This window comes from Tetrao urogallus (genome assembly GCF_951394365.1).
Source record: "Tetrao urogallus genome assembly, chromosome: 8".
NCBI classification, from domain to species: Eukaryota; Metazoa; Chordata; class Aves; order Galliformes; family Phasianidae; genus Tetrao; species Tetrao urogallus.
Window position 1 is genome coordinate 15562877 of NC_136821.1, and position 14186 is coordinate 15577062.

The window sequence follows — 14186 nt, forward strand, 5'->3', positions numbered from 1 at the left end:
CCCAAATTAGTTTCATGAAGAGCACAAGCCACAGATGTATGTGTGCACACAGACATACACATGAGAAATGTGAAGATGAATCTTCTCCTCAGAACTACATAAATACAGAATTGCACAGCAAAGGTTTCATACTTTCCTTCACGCAACATGTGATAATGTCATATTTACTGTCAATTTTATTTGATTCTGTGTGACTACTATGCTACCCTTCTGCTTTGCTTTAATTAACGAGGTTTCTTAGCTCAAAGACTGCAATCCAAGGGTTCTTTCAAACTATATTAGGCAGCTAAAATATGAAATTAAAAGAAAACAGAGTTCCGGCCAACAGAAACAAGTGACTCATTTCCTTGTGAAAACACACAAGGTTTATGTTACTCTGGCAACGATGTTCACCATTCCAGAATAAAGTCTCTTTGCTCCCTTCAGAGCGTTTATGTATTCCTCTTGCAATCTATGTTCCACTGTGACCTAGCATTGAACCAACTTATTCAGTTATTCACAAGAGACTGTAAGTTATGCTTTCATTTAGATAGGTTCTGAGTCTGCTCCTTTGACAGTGAATTAATACATGCATACATTCTTTTTCACAGTGAAGATTTTAGATGGGAAAAGTTGTTTCTGAAGCAGGTTGGTAATGTGTGTCACAGCAGAACTGTGTGCTGTCATGATAAAAACAAAATGCTGGGACTGCATTCACATAACCCTGCAAACAATACATCAGAATTCCAGGGGCTTGTTTTCACAGGGAAGTTGATTAAATTGTGAAATTAATTGTTTTTCAGAACACCAATATATTGAGGATACAGAAATGCTACCTTTCAGAAACAATGACAAGAAAACCCACAAAACGCAAGTTTCCCTAATGCCACAGCTCTCTGAAATCTAAAGATAAAGTAATTCAACAGCGTGAAAGAAGTAAAAATTTCTGGTTTCAAGCCAAAACTGTGATTTGGAATTTATTACTGATTTCCTTCAAGTTTTGTCCCTAAAAGATGAAAGACAGTGAATTGCTATCAAACAGACAGGACAGATTTTACTGTTACATTTTGAAGCTGTTGCCCATGTACTTCGAGATTTCTCCGGCTCAAAAAAAATTCAGGGGATTTTGTCTGCTGCAGTTCTTGCTTTTCTTGATAGAGAGGTAAACTTCAGTCTTAAAAGAAGCATCTTCACAGGAGGCTGTGCACATTAGAAGTTCTAAAATACTGCGTAGGAAAACTCCCACAGAACACATGATGAGCAGAAATACATTGCCATACACTTCTGTAGAATAGCTGAATTTGAAAGCCATATGTCAAAAAATTGAATTCTATGGCATTTCATAGGTGTACAGCTGAACAGTTTCATTTACCTGTCTCTAACATTTTTGTCACTCACGTACAGCTCTGTCACATGAATTTATTCTTGACAAACTTCTGTTAAGGTCCCTGAAAGCTTTGCCATCATCCTCCAAGCAAACAGGGCTTTGCCCTTGCCTCTGAAAGCAGAACCAAAACAAACAAACCAACAACCAAAAAGAAAAAAAAAAGAAAAGAAAAAAAGCAGGTGAAAGGTTGTTTTGCTCGGATAATGGTAAGAACATCTTCACTTGTGTTCAGAGTTTCTCCATTTCGAAAACATCTTATTAATATTAAGCTAGAGTGTCATAAGAAGAAAGCAGAATGTTAAAATGAATTTGGACAAAGATAAATGAAAGTTCTGAAAAACTTCTCTTGAAAAACTTGCACCTCCTAAATGAAAGTTTCCTAAAAATCAGTGACACTTTTAAAGCACTTCCTGGGCTTGGCTGGAATCTCATTAAATTACTGATCTTCATGAGAACTCTGACAATGAAGCCTAGGATCAAGCTGTGGAACCCACAGCCGTGACTTTCTATCTCAGCCAAAAGCGTAGTAGAATTCAAAACACGATTGCACATTCTGATCCAAGCCCTTGGCTTCAGTGCTTTCTGCTGAACACTGCTGAGACAGCATGAAGAAGATGGAAGGAAGTCTTAAAGGGGCAGCTGTAGATTCCCTAATGCTGAAAATTCCATGACTGAGGCAACACTGGAGAAGTTTATTCCATGCTGCGCAGCCCTCAGTCTTCATTGTAAGAGATGGATCAGGACTAAAATGTGTCAAGGAAGGTGCCATGTGTTCTCATTTTGCTTTGATGCTATGTATCACATGGCTCACCTTGTAAATATAGTTCTCGTAGTATACTGGGGGCATTTTGAGCACTGCTAAAGAAAATGTGGCTTATATGCATGACAAAAATGGGGATTAAATGGGATAAATTAGACAGGTCAATACTGCTTCAAGACATACAAGCATTCATGCTCCAAATCAAAAGCTGTCTGCCAGCTTACTACTGCAGGTAAAGACAAAAATTTCCTTTCTGTGTTTTTTTTTGTTTTTTTTGTTTTTTTGTTTTTTTGTTTTTTTTTGCATTCACACAAATATCTGGAAGAAGTCATTAGCAGATGCAGGCAATGTGTTTGGACCTTGGAGAGACTGCAGCACCCTTTCCAAATGGCTGTGCCTCTGCTGCAGCATTTCTGTTTTCACATAGTGACACAGCACCAACATACAGATAAGACATGCAGGCAGAAATATTTTGCCTCTCTTTTCATCTTTAGTAATTGAAACAAGATATATCAAAGTCACCAAGCAAAAAATGCTGGTTTATGTAAGTGATTAAAATGAAGGTGGTTCCTTCTCACTGAAAGTCCTCACACCACCACGTATTGCCATAAGCATTCTTGGATATTACAATGCATTGAGCAAGTACTACATAATCAGCATGTGCTCCAAATGCTTGTTATAAAATATGCATAAGCTGTAATTGCATGCGAAGGCTGAATGTTGATAAGAAGAAATAATAATTGTGGTTTTGGCCTTGATCCTTAAAAGACATGTCTCACATTCCAATAAAATACAGTAGCTAATATAGAACTCATTATTAGCTTATGAGAAATGAAATAAATCCACCTCAGACTAAATTGACAATCTGTACCTGTAACATACAAACATATTAAAATTGGCTCCAGATTACATGTGCCTGATGAACAATGTCAATTGCTACAAACTCATGAAACTACAAGAATAAATTTCAACTTAAACTGCCCCATGAAGAATATCAGCTCCGTTACCGTGATGTTCCCAGAACACCTTTCTCATGAGAAGGAACTACGCAGACAGCAAACACCGCAAACTCTCTCCTCACTGACATCTTTGCTTACAGCACGAGGTTTGGTATTACTACCTATAGCTTGCTCGTTGTTTTTATGTTTCATTTCTTTTTTTCCAGTGTGTCTGTTGCCAAGGTAGTTTAAAAAAAAAAAAAAAAATGCATGCAAAAGCATTTCTGAGGATGCAGAATAATACACTAAAAAATAAGAAAGACCATGTGGTACTGCAGCTATCTTCAACATTCACAAACCTTCCTGTATCATCAGTCTATAATTAAACTATCGCAAGAAAAAGAGCTGCTCTGAGAACCAGTGGTTATGGCTGGAGAGGAGATTTGTCAGATGTATCTTATGGTGTGAGGGCAGAGACATACAACTGGTATTTATGCACAAGAAGCCCGCACAAGCAGAATTGAGAGGACTCCTTCATTCGGATCTGTTTTACAGAGGAAACAAGCTGTTACATTTTTTCTAGCCGAAGGCTTTTTTCCCCAGCACCTGGCAACATAGTTAGGTAAAATAAATTACAATAATCAGCCCTGGAGGTCACAAATGTATGGATCAGGAATGCATTAGAAGTGGGCCCTGATGGCTCTTCAGCCACTTTTGTTTCCTTCTTTCTCTCTCTTTTTTTTTTTTTTTTTTTTTTTTTTTCATTTCACTAAAATACTCCAAAGGACAGTTCTCACCTGCAAAAAGAAGAATGGTTCTTTCAACAATTGTTTTTGTTGCCTGTACAAAAAAAAAAAATCAAGGATTTGGGAAATACGTTTTTTCTTTCCCTGGTTTAAATAACTTGTAAAGATTGGATGTCAAAAAAATAAAAATAAAATAAAAAAAAATTAAACTAACATGACTTATGCCCTTCAGTAAACTGTGCCTTGAGTGACTGCTTGAATTAGAAGGAATACACACTTGCAGTTTGGTTTAGGAGTGCCATAGGAGTCACTGTTAGGACTTTTTAAGCTCTGAGTGAAGCTGTTAAAAGAAACTTACTGCCAAAACAAGTAACAACAACTGAAAATTGCCAGCTTTAGTTATTTAAGAGCATCAAATAACTTGAGGTTTTAAAACAGATGAGGGCTCTCCATGCATTTAAAGGCAAGAAATGCACTTTGCAAATCAGTGTGTGAGTAACAGAAGAAGGCTGTTCACTCTGAGACATAACATTAATGCTGTTAATGCTGGAGAACTTACAGCCACCCCTCTATACTCTATTCTCTAGCCTATGAGTGTAAAGGCTTGGGCTGCTGTGACTGTATATCCACCCAATGGAAACAAGGGCATGCCTGGTTCTTCCCTGGTGGTGAACTCCACATTGTCAAGCAGAAATACTTGAGTTGCTTCAAAACCAGCTGGTTGGTAGCTAGCTAGTTAGCTAACTGGAAGCAGAGTTCTGTGCAGGCTTGTTGCCCTTGTGAGAAGCACTATCTTTTGGTCGACCCTCCTACACAGTCAGAACCCATCTGTGGAGCAACTGTTGAGGGTTATCAAGAGAGCTACGCACACCACACTCATAGAATAAAGGAGACAGTTGGTAAAATCTCCATAAAGCAAACCTCAAGCCAGATCAAGCTGTTATTAACCTGATGTTCACTACTGAAAGTGAAGTTATGTCAGTGACCAACAACCTAGAACTGGAGCCCAAGGACACTGCTTAGTACCTTGGGATTTTGGGATGGTCTGTTTGGTTCGGGGGGGGGGAGGGGGGGGGGGGGAAGAAGGGGGAATGGGGGGGGCGAATTCTTTGTTTTGCTTTGTGTTTTGTTGCTTTTATTGGAAATGTGCCTTCATATGGGTTACTCTTAACTGCATGTATATATTCAGCAGGCTGCCAAGAACTGACAACAGCTTTCTGTCTGCGCCCTGCCAGCCATTCCCCACTTTCTCCTCTCCTGTGATTTAATGAGTAAGTACCACCCTCTCACACTAAATAAAGGACTAAGTGGGATAGGATGGGAAGAAAAAGCAGCTCGTTGGTTGTACAAGCCCCAGTATCCCTTGAACGTCTTCTGAGTTGCAGGAGTGCATAGCACTGATAGACAGATGGGAAAGGTGAACGAAAAGACTTTGAAAAAAGGAGAAGATTCAAAAAAATAAGTGGGAGAAGAAAGGATGAAATCCAAGAACCAGGCAAACAGAAAAGGAAATATGTGGTGGGGAAGAGGAAAAGAGATTTGCATGAGCAGCAGACATTTTCTTATAATGGAGGTAATGGATTGAAAGAACTGAAGGAAAACAAAGATCTGAGAAGAATGCATTTAATAGCACATTAGGTAAATAATGCAAGGAAAAAACACATAGCTTTATAAAAGCAATACTGAGTATTGCCTGACCCAGTATGACCTGAGTTTAAAAATATACTGTTTAATTTACATGGACTGTCTTTTCAGCTAGCAAAAATTCACCCAGGCTAAAGCAATTAATATTTTCCTACAATGTAAACAATATCTGAAAACATTATTGACTTAGTTGTATCTCAGTTTGCATTCAGACCACCATGATGATACCAAACCTGTTTTTCATTCGTATTTTTAAAAATACTGAATATAGACAAGCAATTTCATGCTTGCTATTTATGATTTTATGCTCTTGTAATTCTCTTTCAATATGTAAGGACTTACAGAGTCTTCTCATAAATCCATTGGAACTTCAATGTCCTGTGCCATGTTAGATACCGTTTGTGTCTCCCTGTTGAATTTCTCCCTGCTAAATAACATGATAGAGATTTTAAATAATTTAGATCTTTGAAAAGTCTGAATGGGGAGAAGAGGCAGGTTGGATAAATGAACTTTGCCTGTGGGAAAAATATGCTAGTGATCAGTTTTCTCAGCCTTAAGCTGTACTTCTTTGTTAATAGAAGGCTATTTTGGGTAAACTTTCTGTTGCACTCAAAAGGGGATCTCTCTACTGTCACAGATGATATATGGGTCCTTCCTGGGAATGAAAGTAAGGGATATTGGTTTTGGAGTTTATCAGTGATTACTACACAGATTAGACAGACAGCTGCCTGTCACAAGTCAACATCAGTGTGAGGATCCACCCACATAACTAAATATGTATAAAGCTCTTGGAATATGAGTCATACTTTTACTTACCATAGTACTGAACTGAGGAAAATAGGCAGCAAGGCCTTGATGAATGCTCACCTTTATGTCCTACAGAAATTCTCCTACATAAATATTTTATTTAGTTGAAATAAATAATACAAAAAAACTTATAATATTTTTTTACTGCTCTGTTCAAATGGTAAAATACTGACTGCAAATTCACATCTGGCTAAGCTCAACATTTGTCTTTGTGTGCTTCATTTTATTTTTTCTTTAAAGGATTTTGAGTTTGAGGGTAAGAATGATGAAGTGCTGACATTTATAGGAACGTTTCATTATTATCGTTTGTATTTGATAAAAATATATGGTTGAACTTTACAAATAAAATCCTCTCTTGCTTGAGCAACTCTGGTTTATAATGGGAAGACTGACATACCATTTTCTGTAGTGTTCTTATTATTTCGAGGGAAAAAAAATCAGATAAAACTCTAGCTCAAGATATTTTTCATTTCAGTAATGAGCAGAGAAAAAAGATCAACTACAGGTAAGTTACAATCCTGGTGAAAGAATCCATAAATGAATTCTTTTAAAATACATATTGACACCATGCTAACAGTTGTTCATCTGTTGGCAGTGACTGATACATGCCAGCTTTGGCTAAATGAAAGACACCTATGCCTCAACTTTTTCTACTTACAGTAAGTGTCATAAAGGCATTAAGAGTACAGAATGTATATCTTTGAATCTGGAAATTTTTTTGAGAACAGTGCAAGAGTCATTCCCAGTGTTAAAGTTCTAGAAGCATCACTGTGAGAATAGAAGAGACAGACAGTGAGCCTTGGTGGCAACATGCAAAATGCATGACTTCAACTCAGCTCTACCAAAAAAACAGGTAAGATAAAATAGGATGTGAAAAAAACTAACATGAATCCATGAAGATTCCACTAATGCAAATGTCAGTAACAGAGTTATATTCTTACAGATATATTTATGTGGATAACACAAAAGATGGTTGCGGATACACAAAAGATGTACTGGAATATCTTCCCAGATGAATGCAGACAACATGCTGACACAACGTTTTTAGAGTGTTGCCGCTCATTCATCACTTGTGTTAGCTCTTCCTTCCAGATTGAGAAGTTTCCATAGCATATCCTGATCCATGGTGTGGAATAAGCTTATTAGACTGGCGTGGTTGCAACTGGCAAAGAGCAGCCTTCTTCAGAGTTTTAGATATCAAAAGTCATACAAATCTGTTTTCTAGAGGTTGGTATGCAGCAGGGATCGCTCTATCTGAGCTGCTAAGGTTTTTCTTTAGTCCAGAAGAGAGAAAGCAGCCTGACTTGTGCCCAACTTACCACTGAGTAACCTATGTTGACATAAATATAATTGCAAATCAGAATTTGGCCTAAAACCTCATAAAAAATATGAGCCATGAGACTTCCCTTAAATGCCTGCTTTAAAGGTAAGGTATTTTGCATGTTAGATTTGAAGGATTGTATTCTGCTATTTACATTTTACAACTGCTCAGGAAATTAAAGAAGCAATAGTCTTAGGTTATGATTCTCTTTGCTGAATTTTAAGTAAATTGGATAGCCTTTTTATATCCCCCAAAATATTATTGCATGTAAATTACATGATGTGTAAATATAAAAGACATTGTGTTAATCAACTTTTTAAGGAAATTATGCTCTGCTGAAAGAGAACTTTCTCCAGTGATCTCTTTTATGCTATAAATAGACTTCCATAGCTTAATCATTAATTTGAATGTTGAATTTGCATTAGTGCAGAATTCAGTATATTTCAAGGCTGATTTAATCACAGAATCCCAATGCAATAAAAATATTATTTAAAAATCTTTCGAAATCAGGGGAAGCCCTTTGCCATTTACATCAAATAATGGCAATTGAATGGTTAGATAAAAACGAGAAGATAAAATAAGGAAGAGATGGATAATTCATTTGAACATGTATATCCAATTGTCATCGTTATTATAACTCTTGAACATTTTCTGTGATTCATTAATATTTTACCAAAGAAAGAAAAAAGAGAGGATGTGTCACTGTACTGTTTACACACAGAATTGAAGTAGCTCCAAAGTAAAAAGGGATTAAATATCAATGAGCCAGAAGTGTCCCGAGGTGACCAAGAAGGCCAATGGCTTCCTGGCTTGTATCGGGAATGGTGTGGTGAGAAGGAATAGGGAAGTAATCCTGCCCCTGTACTCGGCACTGGTGAGACCTCACCTCGAGTACAGTGTTCAGTTTTGGGCACCTCAGTACAGAAAGGACATCGAGGTGCTGGAGCCAGTCCAAAGAAGGGCAACAAGGCTTTTGAAGGGTTTGGAGAATATGCCCTATGAGGAGCAACTAAAGGAACTGGGGATGTTTAGTCTGGTGGCTTAGAGGAGACTGAGGGGAAAACTTATTGTTCTCTTCAAACAATTGAATTGTAGCTACAGCAAGAGTAGGGCTCCTCTCTTCTCACTGGTGACAGGTGATAGGACAAGGGGAAATGGCCTCAAGTTGTGCCAGGAGAGGTTTAGGTTGGATATCAGGAAAAACTTATTTATGGAAAGGGTTGTTAAGCAATGGAATAGACTCTCCAGGGAGGTTGTTGAGTTGCCATCCCTCAGTGTGTTTAAAATGCATTTGGATGTGGTGTTGAGGGACATGATTTAGTGGTTGTTTGAGTTAGGGTGGTATGGTTTGATTGCGTCTGGACTTGCGATTGGACTTGATCTTGAGGGTCTTTTCCAACCTGAGCGATTCTATAATTCAATTCTATGATTCTATGCTCTGGAGTCTAAGCTGATTTTTGGATATTCAAGAGTGAGGAGAATAATCACGAAGGGACTGTATCAAGATGTTTGAGAAGGCAGCTTCAATATCTGAGTAGTCTATGCTCTAGTCTAGGCTCCATAGATCTCCCAAGAAATCTTTTTTTTCATGTAATTGGCAAAAACTGTGGTTTGCACTTACCCAATAAATGCACATATATATACATATACAAAAATGTATGTGTGAGTGTATGTATGTACATATATATAAGTATACATGTGCATATAAATATGCTTTTGTCTATTATTCTTCTGCATCCTACCATGGCTAAAAGGTAAGATGTAAGGAAGGTACAAGGAAGAGGTAATTGTTTTTTTTTTGTTGGCTAAAGTAAAGATTTATTAAACAAATTTTACTGATCTTTGGAATTACTCTTCCTTTCTTGTATGTCATACATTCATGACACACTCAACATCTGCAGTATAACTGGTCGTATGGGGACAGGTCCTGTATCTTCCTTTAAATTATTACAGCTTCAAGCACTCACTAAGTTATAAAAATATGTCTCCAGTTTGTTTTTACAACTTGTTTTATGTGTCATGGAGACCTTATTTCTTTACTATAGTGAAAGAAATAGCAGAGAAAAAAGAACTACAGTTACAGTCAGATTAATCAAATTACACTATGTAACGTTATGTAGGAGTGAAGGTAGGTCAGATTTATTCTGCTTATTTAGCTGGTTTGTTTCGTGACTCAGGTCATAGTAAAATGACATCAGAATCTTTACATGGCTACCCATCCACTACCCAACAGCAGGATGGCCATCTGATCAGTCTTTCATCAAAACAGACCTACAGCACTTTGTTTACATTACCAGCCACAGGGACTGTAACAACAACCTATGACAAAGACAAAGATCTAGCACCATTATATTATGTGGCTTCAATCCATTCATTTCAAGTACCTTTACTTATCAAAAAGAACTCTTTATATAGACACAACAACTTTACGTGCAGATTTAAAAGATTCTGTGCTGTGGAATGACTTGCCCCAGGTTTTAACTTTCCTTAAATCTCTTCTAATCTGGTGGGAACTTCCTCTGACTTGTAAATAGCTTTTGAAAATAGTTAGCATTCTTTGGCAAAGATACAAAAACAGAATAGCTTGGGCCAAGCTTTCAAAGCATGTGTACACTTTTGCATGGCCTCACTGAGGACCTCATATACGTGATTCTGACAGCTCATCACAAAGTCATGAAGAGGAATAGATGCCTGCTTCAGATTTTTAAAGTAAAGAAGGAGGAGAAATACAGATCCTACTACATTTTCTAAGGACAAAAACAGAGAAATATGACACAACATCTGAGGTTTTTACTTGCTGTTTGCAGGAACATAACAGTGCAATGCAACGCCTCCACTGACAACTGTCTAAGATATGTTACATAAACACATCCAAGACACAAAATTCCCTACTTTCCTCTATAATTTTACCTACTTCATCCCACATACTCAATACATTGCACACATGATTGTGCAAACTATGGAGACAGCGATGCTGTTAAGTACTTTCAGGACCTTTATGTCCAATGCACGAGGAACGTGCTATGTTTCTTATGCTTAATTCAGCAAATAAAGGACTCAGTAATTCATTCAAGACAATAAACATCTAATTTTACTTAATATAAACCACAAATAAAATTTAAGATGGTCTTTCAGATTTAAAAAAATAAGCTTAATGGAGTAAAATGCATATGCTTATGCTAAAAGTCTTGCATAACATTGGAAATCACTAGAACTTGCATTATGGACTAGAGTGTATAGGAGGCTCCCTTACATCTGAAGAGCTACAGAGCCCTGTGAAAAATACACATTCAGAGTCCTGCTCTGATGTTAGACTCCTTGCTAATCTGGCTGAAATGACAAGACATTTTTCTACAACTTCTGAATTAATTTCTGATAATGAGTCTCCCAGGCTTACAAAGATGTAAAGCAAAAAATAAATGTGATGTCTTTCCTTTCTCAATTAAAGATATTAATGATTCTTCATTATCTAAGAGGTAAATTTGGTACCTAGAAAAAGGGGGGAATACTGTAGGCCAGGCATGGTGTGCCTCTTAAAAATATAATGTATATAATTCTGTGACTCTGTAATAGTTAGGGATGGGATTCTAACTTTTATCCAATTACACTGGTATTTTTGTGAATTTCATCAGTAACCAAAGAATGAAGCGCTATGAGTCAAATGTCCACCTGCTTACAACAAAACTCGGGAAGGGCCCAAAATGCACATGCAAAATATCTAAACTCTTTTTAGCTTTTGAAGGTGACTGGGAGGAGTCCAGTGTAGCTCTGCAGAAACCAACGGAGCAGTGCTGATTTATGCTAGTGGAACTTAAGCTTCACTGGAGGGGTTCTGAGCACTGAGAAAATGAATTTTGTATTACATAGTCACAATTAATCTTACAAATTTTTGTAATTTCTGTAATTTTATCTTACAAGTTTTTGAAAGAGTGTTTCCAAAACTTCCAATTTCTTTTGAGAGGTGTGATTCAACTATGAAAATTAATTTTAGAGTCAATGTTGGCATAAACAGCTGACAAGCCTATTTTAAAAGTTTCATTTGATAAAATGTCTATAGTTGACTTCATATTAAAGGAGAACAGAGAAAGTTGTGGTTTGAGAGACTTTACGTTCCTTTCCCTGATAACATCAGCTTAATTTGATTTAAAAATTTAAGAGTTTACAGAGCACAAATGGGAGCTAAGTATATCCGGGAAATAACTGAGCAGTTATTCAAAAGACATTTCATCACTGTGTGCAGTTTCAAAGGTGTATCAACTGACGCTGAGAACTATGGAGTTAGAGCCATTCCGTGAACTCTTTATCTACAGTACGATTTGCTTTGGGCAGTGGCCAAAGTAACCACTTGTTTATGCTATCAGAGTGGAAGAAGATTCATGTAAATGATGTGCATCTTGTTGATTGTCGATGAATTGAATTGGAATAAACTGATACCACAAGGTAGAAGTATATGAGCTGATATACATAATTACCGAAGGGGAAACAATGGCAGATATCAGTGGAAAAACAACATGCAACAGAAATATGTAAAAGAAATCTATATGCTCTTTGATTTGTGGATAAGAGTTTGAGTAGGTGACATTTCTGTTCTGATAGAAGGAGACAGTGTTTGATAAAATTATAAGAGAGTAAGGAAGAATTTTCCTTATCTCTTAGTCACTGAAGGCCCAAATCCACAAAAATCCACGCTTGGTATCCCAACAGAATGTTGCACAAAGGTTTGTATAGTACAAACAATTCTCTTTCTGGAGGGAGGAAAACATTGTGTACAGCCTACCTGTAACATTGGATTAATGTTCTTCACTGGAGGGCTAAAACGAGCAACCTGATACCCTGAATTTCTAAAAGAATTTTGAAAGATTTCTTTAGAGAGAAATTAGATTTCATTTCTAGCTTAATCTACTCAGAGTTCCATTTTTAAAATCCCTTGGTTATTGCTGAAGAAAATTCAGTTAATAAGTAAGAAATGTAGTAAAAATAGCAAAGAATTTAACTTATGAGTTACAAATCATAGTACTCTTGGCTTTAACCAAGAAAATTGATATCAGCCACAAGAAGACATTTGCTTAGTTATGGACTCTTCAGTGTTTTCAATTCATGGTTCAAAACTTCTGTAAGTTCTTGGAAAGTTAAACCCAGGAATAAATCATGTTTAAAGGGAAAAAAAAAAAAAAAAGGGAGAGGAGGATTATGAATCTGACTGAAGTCACATTATTTGCTTTGAGATTGTTATTCTGTGTCTATATTCTGCCTGATAACTGTAGAGGAATGATTGTGGCTTTGACAAGTTCTTTCTTTATTATTGCTTTCTTTCTGTTTGTTTCTTTTTCATTCTTAGATAATATATGTTCCAAAATAGTGAGAAATTTCTGTCTTAATTCTTATACTAATTTCTACTGAAAAACATTTCACAGAATCACAGAACTGCAGGGGTTGGATGGGACTCAAGAAACCATCAGGTTCAAGCCCCCTGCTAAGGCATGTACCCTACAGTAGGTCACACAGATAGCCATCTAGACAGGTCTTGAGTATTTGTATGGCTTGTTTCACTTTCCCTAAACCAGTGGGTTTTAAAAACTAGGCTGTGTTGTTTAGTTCCCTTCACTCTCTTCAGACAAAAGGATTTTAGGATTTGTTGTAACATTCTGCCCCCAGGTTTGTACAGTAAACACTGCACTATGTTGATTCTAGTTTATACACAACAGACTCCAAAATTTGTGTCAGCAGAGCAGATAGAGAAGGTTAAAACAACAACGTGCTGGTGTTACCACATACCTATGTATTTTTGTTGTTTTCAAAATATATCTGAAGCATTGTTAAATACAATTGAAGGTATATGAAAAATGCATTTAAATACTTGATTTTATTCAGCTAGTGATTTATTTTGGTAAATAGAGACACTGATGTGCAATGAGGATGAGAGTTTTAGATGTGATATTCCTCTATTTCAGGCCCTGAGGCCTTGCTGTTTATCAGTTCACAAGATGAAAGGTTTCATTAATTTACAGAGTCATTGTACTCAGCATATTTAAACATCTGTCCTCTTAGATGCTCTTAGGAACTGAGGCATTCCAAATGAAGTACATTATAGTCAGCACTCATTTGTCAAACACGAGCCGTAGCTCTCTGCACATTAAGTTATAAGCAACATAAGTTATTGTTAACTATATGACCTTGTTGTACTAATAACATCAGTCTCCATCAGTGTCCAGCATTCTCTCCCGCTGCTCCTCACATCTGACCCACTCCTTCCCAAATCCTCCTGTTGACCTTCTGTCCCTCCAAATTTCTTCATAAGCACAATGTTAAAACTGTCCAGTTTACACTAAGATTTTTTTCTCAGCGGTAGTATGAATCCATTCTGCACACAAAAAGATTCTTAATGTCCCCTTCTCTTGCAGGAGCACACTTCAGTCTAGGGCTGCCTCTCCTTCCTCAGGCCCATGCCATGCAGCAATTTGCTCTTGCCTTCTTCCCTGCATCAGCTGCTGGCTGCCAGATCAGCTTCTGGGGGCCAGGGGCATCTGAGCACACCGAGCTGCAGTCGGATTGACTCACAGCCAGCTGGGAGAGGGGGAACCACAAATGCTTTAAAGCCTTCACT